The sequence below is a fragment of the Mirounga angustirostris genome, unplaced genomic scaffold, assembly GCF_029215605.1.
Source record: "Mirounga angustirostris isolate CCGP_5_RB_7025 unplaced genomic scaffold, mMirAng1.0.hap1 SCAF_13, whole genome shotgun sequence".
Lineage (NCBI taxonomy): Eukaryota > Metazoa > Chordata > Mammalia > Carnivora > Phocidae > Mirounga > Mirounga angustirostris.
In genome coordinates this window covers 102926893-102935774 of record NW_026991721.1, presented here as the reverse complement: position 1 = coordinate 102935774, position 8882 = coordinate 102926893, and the positions used below count along the sequence as shown (strand labels likewise).

The 8882-nt window shown below is 38.9% G+C and overlaps 1 pseudogene; it reads left to right on the top strand.

The window, feature by feature from the left end:
* The first annotated feature begins 7872 nt into the window (after nt 1-7872).
* On the top strand, nt 7873-8392 carry LOC123856597 (ribosomal protein eL22-like 1; annotated as a pseudogene).
* Nucleotides 8393-8882: the final 490 nt, after the last annotated feature.

The window sequence follows — 8882 nt, the reverse complement described above, 5'->3', positions numbered from 1 at the left end:
AGCCAACCGTGTTGGCGCCCTGACCTCAGACTTCCAGCCTTCCAAACCGTGAGAAAATTCATTTTTGTTGTTCAAGCCACCCATCTATGGTATTTTGTTATGACAGGGGGAGCAGACTAATACACAGGGGAATTTGCCCCCAAATCTCATAAGGGGTGACACTGAGCGCAGGACCTTGATCCCTCTCTTATCCCAGGGCTGTTTGCACCAAAACGTACCACCTCTGGAGAAGTCATCTGACAGGTTGAGAGTGATGTATTTTTGCTCAAATTGTTACATAAAGGGCAAGAAAGAAATTTGTACTAGCATGAAAATGAAGAAATCAATGCATTGGAAAGAAAATAATAAATGTTTAACTGGCTGAAATCCCATGGCCTTTGAGAGATGTTAATCTTCTCTTGCGGTTTTCCTTTATCTTAGTGTGTGGTCAGGTCATGTTTCACTTTTATCAAGTGAAACATTCTTGTTGCCCTGAGGTCTCCTGTCAGACCTGTTCTGCTCTGAAGCCCCACCCAAGGTGGGCTTCCTGCCGGAAACAGCCACAGTTTCAACTAAAAAAAAAAAAAAAACAAGTTGTGAAACCATAGGGGAAACTGTTTCTAATACAAAGGATGAGAAAAATAGTTTCAGGTCAAATATGAGAAGGCAGATTCAGGAGAGGAATTTTACAGCACTAGGGGCTTTTATTTTGTCTGTATGAGAAATGGTGAACAGAGCCATCTGAAATATGTGAGTCAGGACACAGCCTCTGAGATGGTAAGAAACATTCTCTTATTTTAAAAATGGCCCCAGGTATAATTGAACCCACTTAGTGTTTTTCAAATGCTTTTGTGTTTAGATGAGGCAGGAGCCCTCCAAAGTGGCCCAGGGCCCACTATCCCCTACTGTTTGACATTTGGCCCTCTTTACTTTTCTTCAGTGCTGAAGAAGAAACAAAATTCTGATTTTCTCCTCCATTCTCAAATGAGCCCCCCAGGCTATCCAGCTCTTACACATTTGCACATATTTGTATATATTTTTTAAACTGTGCACACTCAAATGTGTATGAAACATTATTATTTTTTTATAACTAAATGGAGTTTCTATTTCATGGCCCCATTCCACCTGGTGGTAAACCTTGTCAGTTAAGGATCCTTTCCCTTAGCCCTTTTTTCCCTGAGGTTAATTTGAAGTGCTGGAAGATAATACAGCATCATGGATTGTAGTGAGTCCTGGGAGGGCTGGGTTTGAAGGTTAGTCATGCTCAACTGCCTTGGGAAGCATGTGCTGAGAAAGGGCAGTCCGACATGACATGCTCGGATATCCATTCCTAGCACATCATCCTCCCAAGTGTGGGACTTGCTCAGCTCCACCAGCTCTCTGTGCTCGCTAGTATTTGTACCTTCTTCACAGCCCATGGGCTTGGGAGAATTGGGGTGCTCTACTGCTTCCATGCCTTGGTGACACAGGATTTAGGTCACATGCCAATTTCCAGGTCTGTTTTCAGATCTCCGAGCATACAGGAGGTGCCCATCATCCATCCCCCCGTCTGCTCGGTTCCTGAAGCTGTCCTTTGGTGAGAGACACCCACCAGCATCTCTTTCTCTTGCCTTTTGTATAATGTGCTCCTCAGTCCCCCAGCTTGGGGAATCTTTACTTACTTGTCCTGACTTACCATCGGTTCTGCAACACTGCTGGATATTTAGGATATTTAGGTCAACATCCTACTCTTGACATTTAGAAGATCCAGGCTCTTGCAATTCAACTCTCTTGCCAAAGCCATTATCTCTGCTGGGGTCTTCAAATGTCTACTCTGACACTCAAAGGCAGAATCATCTCTTCCCTTATGAGTTTTTCTAGGAAGGAGGTATGTGTGGCTTGCCTACTTAATCCCCAAAGTGGGGTTAGAAGGGATTGTGAGGATGGCACCAACTATATACTCAGTATATTCTCCTATCACATATGCTATTTTGGGAATATAATTATTTCATTCTGTCCTTACCTAGCATCCTCCAAACACACACACACACACACACACACACAACCACCAAAAAGATATTCTAGGCATACTTTGTCAAGAAGGGAAAGGAAAGGAACTAATATTTATTAAATATCTGCTCCATGTTCAGGCTCTTTGTTAGCTCCTCTTATATAAATTATCTCTTTTACTTTTGCCAAGAAAGAAGAACTTGTTTTTACATTGTCCCTGGGTGCACTGTTCCTAGTTTTCCCTAGTCTAGTTCCATCCCATGAAGAAATTCTAACATTTAGCAGAATGTCCCTGGGAAAAGATCTGTATAACTCACCCTTCACGCTTCCATTTCCCTTCCCCTTGTTCAAGTTTATCAATGGACTTGAGAGCAGACAGAAATTATTCCAAGAGGCCCTACCCAACCCCTTAGCCAAATGATCTGGAAGAGACCAGGACACACCCAGCATCAGGCCAGAGGCTATCCTGAGGTCACTTTGGGTTCAGGTTAGATTCTGAAGCTACCCCAGAGACAAACTGGCATGAACATAAACCTAATTACAAAGTTAATTCAATTATTAAGACTGTCCTCTGACCCATGTGGTCTCATTCATTCGAAAAATATTTAGGTGTCCACTCCACCAAGGGCTAGATTGCAAAAGTCATCACTGTCCACTCCACCAAGGGCTAGATTGCAAAAGTCATCACATTTATAATACCCACCTTTCAGGAGTTCTTTGATCTTTCAAGTGATCCCGGGTATGTCTGTTTCATATAAAAAAAAAAAAAAAAACTTTACCTACCAATAAATGTTTTCATCTAAACATGCCCCTCCCCATATACAACAAGTACATAAAAAATATTTTTTTTCATTTTTCTCCCACTAACTTCACTAGTTTTCTGATTGAAACTTGGATGAATTGAGAGTGATTTTGATGTAATGTAAAAAAATCCCCTGACTCCATCTCACCCATTGTCCACTCAGGAAAGACTCAGGAATGACAAGACCCACAGCAGACACCAGAGAAGAGAAAGCAAGAGAGTCTGTCTCACTGTTTCAATTAGCACCGGTCAAAAGGCTGTTGCCTTTGCTGGAGGACATTCCATGAGACTTTCCATAGTCTCTCATTTAGATACCCCCCAATTAATTTCCCTAAGATCTTCATAAGTTAATGAATAAATAAACACTAGCATTAGTGAAAAGGAAGAACAGGACTGATGTTTATTAATGCTGCTGATGGCATTTTAATTCGGGTTTTGCAATTACAGACACTTCCTTTTATTTAAAATAAATGTCAGTCAACAGAGTTGTTGCTCTTCTTTGAGAATTTTGTGGATTCCATTAATCCTGTTTAATGATTTGTATCTTTCTTAATGGTCCAAGGGAAATAATTTAGAAACCCATACCATAATTAAAATACTCTCTTGAGTATTCACGCTGAGCAACTCTAAAAGATGTCTTCCTACTTTCTAACCATTAGAAGTTAAGCGATGTCTGTCCTCCCTATTGAATGCATGTGTTCCATGTCATCATCACCAAAACTTTCAACATGTGTTGTGACTATAAAATAATGAGACTGCCTTTCCATTTCGTCACCTATAATCACATTTTCTACATTGTCTTCATTCTCCTTAATAGCGAACATCAAATAACGTAGAACAGAGAAGCAGGGATGTGCAGAATATAAAACTTAAATTGGCCAAACTGGCAGGTTGCAGCCTGGTATGCTGAGAACATCACAGATATTCAGAAACTAAGACCGAGGTTTGATTCCTGGGTCAGCTTCTTACTCACTGCTGAGTCAAGTTGCTCATTTTGGGCTTTTTCTCCCCTTTTCTCCTTTTTTTTTTTTTTTAACCTGTGAAATGGAAACAATAGCTATTTCACAAAATTCTTGTGGGAACAAAAGAGTTCATTAATGGTACGTGACAGTGCCTAGTGCCTTTTGAGTCAAATAAAAGGTATGCAATAAACGTTCATTTCCTTCCTTTCTACCTTCATTTCTACCTCTCTTTCCTTTAATGAGCCATGTGAAGGGTTCAAGAGATACAGCAATTTAAAAAAAAAAAAATTCAATCTAGAGAAAGATATATTCTCAACAGAATAATGGAGCTCCCAGCATGTAGGTGTAGCGTAGGAATCGGATGTCTGGGGTAAATGACACAGCATTCATCCTGATGAAGAGCTGGGGTCAGGCCCAGCCACCCAGCTGATGTTTAAGAACCAGCTCCATTCCTAGGAGGTGACCTGGCAGAAAAGCTCGCAGGGTCTCAGTCTGGGAGGACACTGGGATACTAGATAGAAACCACCACTGGATAGATAAGGATCAGGGGAGGATGTCAGGAATATGTCTTAGAGCACTTGAGACGGAATGGATTTTAAGGATAAAGAGACACCCAGTTACCAGGATTCAGACACATGGAGGAGGAATTGGGACTTGGGAATGATAGAGGAACCCAACCACGAGTACCAAAATGTCCCCATAAAGTCAGCCTGGTGGCTGGGTGACTCGGTGTTGAGTCCACCAGACAAGCAAGACTGAGCATGCAGGTGGAAACTCAATGACCCTAGCTCTGGAGCAGAACTAGAATATAGGCTAGACCTGAAAACCCATTTGTTCAGATAATAGAAGCCTTAAAAACAGATTTAAATGACTATATGTGATGCCTTCTAAGATTTTATTGTGAAAAATGACAAAAACAATGATAACAGTACTGCTCTAGGGAAGATTTATTAGTCATATACTAAAAATAATAACTAAAAAAAATTAACTTTCCATGCAAGGAAAGAATAAGTTCCACATTGAGATGGTAGATAAAGAAAGATTCTTGACAGAACGAGGGTTTTGGAATGACTTGGGCAGCAGGAGGAAAGGGTATGAAATGAGTGTTATTTTCTAAATATGAAATGTAGGTTAAGAGAAAGCACAAGAAATTATAGGAAGAAGATTAAGTAAAACAGATTTTAACTAATTTTGTAAGACAGGTAGAAGATATGAAATCAGTAGGAAATGTTCTCAGAATCAAGGTAATCCAGACACCAAAAGGCACAACATCTGATAAATCCGTAGTAGTACAATCAGAAAAGGTTTCATTTTTTTTTTCTAGTACTGATAGCAATGCTGCATTTTTATAGTACCTATCATCCTCAAATTCCTTATATGAACTCCTTAAAAGGCAGCATATTAGCAGAGGGGGAAAACCATAAATAATATATTCTGCACAGACCTGGTCTCAAGAGGATTTGCTCAAGTTATATTCCAGGCTAATCTTCTGAGATATAGAGTGTTCTATGCATTCCTATAAAGATAGATTTAATAGCTATATGCATTTATGTACTAATTGGTCAGTTCAGGAAAAAACATATTCATGAAAATGGTAATCCCTTTTACAGTAGAATTGTGCACCTGTGATGAAAAATGACTTCTCTAGGGATGACTTACAGTAGCTACTTAAGAAAAGTAAGCAATTCTTGGTTAAAAGCATGGAATTTTTGTATTTTAGCCAGGTATGTGAAATAAATTCTGTCAAAACCTGGTAGAAGACGGTCTTCCCACTGGGGCTCCTTAAATAGGCGTGTAAGCAGAATGTTTATCTGGGTCAAGAAGAAAAGCACTAAACTAGATATTTGAAAACAAAGGTTTTTAAATCCCAGCCCCATAAACACTAAAGGATGATTTTTTGTTAAGTCATTTAACCTTTCCTTTCCTCTGTTGTTTTGTTTTGTTTTTCCATCTACAAAGTAACATGCCTCTCTGCTTTCCCACAAACCTTCTAAGGCAATATTTAATGTCTTAACCATCCATGCTGACTCCCAGCATATGACTTACACCTTGAATCTCTTCTTCCATGTCCTCAGAGATTATTAAGCTTTCCAGAAAATCCACCTTATATCTTACTGTTGAGAATATAAATTCCATAAAATAAGAGACAAAATTATTAACTCTTTTATACTCTTTGAAAGACATAACTAATGACTGATTTTTGTTATGTAGTAACTCAAAATTTTGCAAACAGATTATGGCCAGAATAAATGCTAGAGATCTAAGATACACTAAATAAGGATTCTGACTTCAAGTATAAAGACAAAGGTCCATGGGGAAACCTATAAAATTCATGAACAGGCTTTTTTATATTGTTTTTAAAGCATGAATAGACTTGCAGCTGACTGCCAGGTAAATGCAGTAGACGGAGCACATAGCTATCTGTTCCTTTCTGAAAAAGGAATTCTTTTAAAGTTTACACCCTCAAATACATAAAGACAGATGAGATCTCAGGCATGCAAACCCCATTTTGGAAGACTGGAGTCATGGGATGGATGGTAGCTGACAGCAAAACAGAGAAACTGAAACCCAAGGGCTCATAGAGGGTAATGCAAAAAGCTAAAAGACCCTGGGAGAGCAGAAATTGGCACTGGAAACAGGAAGAATGATGACAAGTCTGGAGCAGACAACACTAGATCCCCCAAGCCCCTGGTCCCCTAGTTCATGTAGGCACATGAGTTCCCCTCCCCAATTCCAGAAGAAAGCAGGCTATTGACTATGGAGAGAATTCGAAAAAGGGAGGATCTGGTCCACAAAGGCAGACATGGTTGAAGGTGGAGGTGAAAACCAAGATTCAGGGGGGAGTTTCATTCTCTGCTCCTCTCTCAAGATGCCAGAGCATAGGTTTGTACCCTCCAGGGGGAAAATGGGAGGATCCTCCCAACCAGCCAGGAGAAAAGGTCTGCAGATGCTGACAGGTACAGATCTTCCAGTGAAGCGGCTCAGTCCCTGCTCCTCAGCCTCAGGGAGACCCATCACTCAACATGCCCTGCTGCCAGTTGTTTAATGTCCCACTCTGAAAGCAGACAGTCAAGGATCACTGGCCATTTGAGGAAAGGCTCAGAAAACAGTATTTTTAACAAAGGAACTTAGAGAAAGATATAAGGTAGACAGTAGGAAGAAAAAACTTAATTGAAAGTAGTATTAGTCCTGGAAATTAAAAGAAAACAATAACTAAAATGAAAACAGAAGAGTTAGAATATAATATTGAGGAAATCAGACAGTAAAACAACAAGAGATGGAAAATAGAGAAAATGTAAGGATCTGACGAAGAGATCACATATTGAATAATGAAAGTTCCAGAAGGAAAACAGGAAATGGAAGAGAAGAAATGATGGAATTATGAATGCAAGAAAATTTCACAGAGAGAAAAGACATAACTTTGAAGATTGAAAGAACAAGTGCAATGGAAACTAGAAACAAGGAGAGAATCCTAAAAGCTTCAAGTGACAAAAAATGGGCTGTGTAGAAAGAATTGGAATCAGAATGTCACTAAACATCATGCCAATGACCCTTGAGGCAAAAGGCAACAACCTAGAAGTTTACATTTACCTAAATAATCAAATGCAAGTAGGAAAACAACTTGGTAGATTTGCAAATCTTCAAAATTTTACTTTTGCCTTTTTTCAGGAAGTTACTAGAGCAGTGGTTCTCAAAGTGTGATTCAGAGACACCTGGGGATTTTTAAGGCCTTACAGGGGGTCCAAACTATTTTCATTACCATACTGAGATGTCACCTGTGTTTTGCTCTTATTCTCTCACAAGCAAAGAGTAGGGTTTCCTTGAAGCTACATGGCATTTGATGTTACAGCAGACTGAATGCAGAAGTGGGTATGAGAATCCAGCTGTCTTTTATTCAACCAGACATCAAAGAGATTTGCCAAAATGTAAAACAATGACACTCATCTCACTACTTTTTGGGTATTTGAACAGGTAATATGTTCATTATCCTTATTTTGAATGAATGAATGCATGCATGCATGAATGAATGAATGAATGAATATTTTTAAGTTTCTCAGTTTTAACGTCTAACACACAGAAATTAATAGATGTCCATATGCAACTAGAGCTTTCTCTCTGTTTGCCAAGCTGGCTCTCAAGATGGTGCTAAAAGATAAGCCTAAGAATTCAACTTGGAAATTTATTTCGGACCTTCACCCATCTAGTAGAAGATGGCATTCTTGATTCTGGAAATTTTGAATAGTTTCTATGGGAGAAGGTTAAAGTCAGTGGAAAAACTGGAAATCTGGGGAATGTTGTTCACATTGAACGCATCAAGAATAAAATCACAGTTGTTTCTGAGAAACAGTTCTCTAAAACGTATTTGAAATGTCCTACCTTAAGATATACCTTAAGAAGAATAATACCTTAAGAAGAATATACCTTAAGAAGATATACCTTAAGAAGAATAATCGTGATTGGCTTTCTGTGGTTGCATCTGACAAGGAGACTTATAAACTTCATTACTTCCAGATTAGTCAAGATGAAGATGGATCTGAGTCTGAAGACTATGTGAAAACCCTTACAGGGTTTTGCTTGCTAATAAAACAAATGAAGCATGCAAAAGAAAGAAACGTCTAGAAATGGACTTTTAGTTTATTGGTGAATAAAAAGTCTTGTACTGTGTAAAAAAAATGATGTCACTCACTTAAACAAAAGCTTTTTGGGAGGGTCCTTAGTAATTTTCAAAAGTATAAGAGTCTTGAAAGCTAATAGGTTGAGAACTACTGTTCTAGAGGTTGCACTCCCCCAAAGAAGGGAAGAAGAAGCCATGAGATCTAGGAACAGACATACAACAGAAAAAGACAAACAGAGTTCTCAGCAGGACATCCATGAAATAATTTTTCACTGTTCTAGTTAAAGCAACTTCTTTAGGAAAGGTAACTGAGTTGCGTACTTTCTGAGAACTTGCATACAGGAGAACATACATTTATTTAACAACAATTTAAACAAAAAAAGAAATAAAAATAAAAACTACACCCCCTCCCCAAAAAGAAACCCACAAATATTTACTAAGTGTTGTGGTGTGCCAGGAATTTGGTTTTTCTGTTTCCTTCACACCTGGAAGTCCTTTTTTTTTTTTTTTTTTTTTTTGCTCCTATAGTAAACCT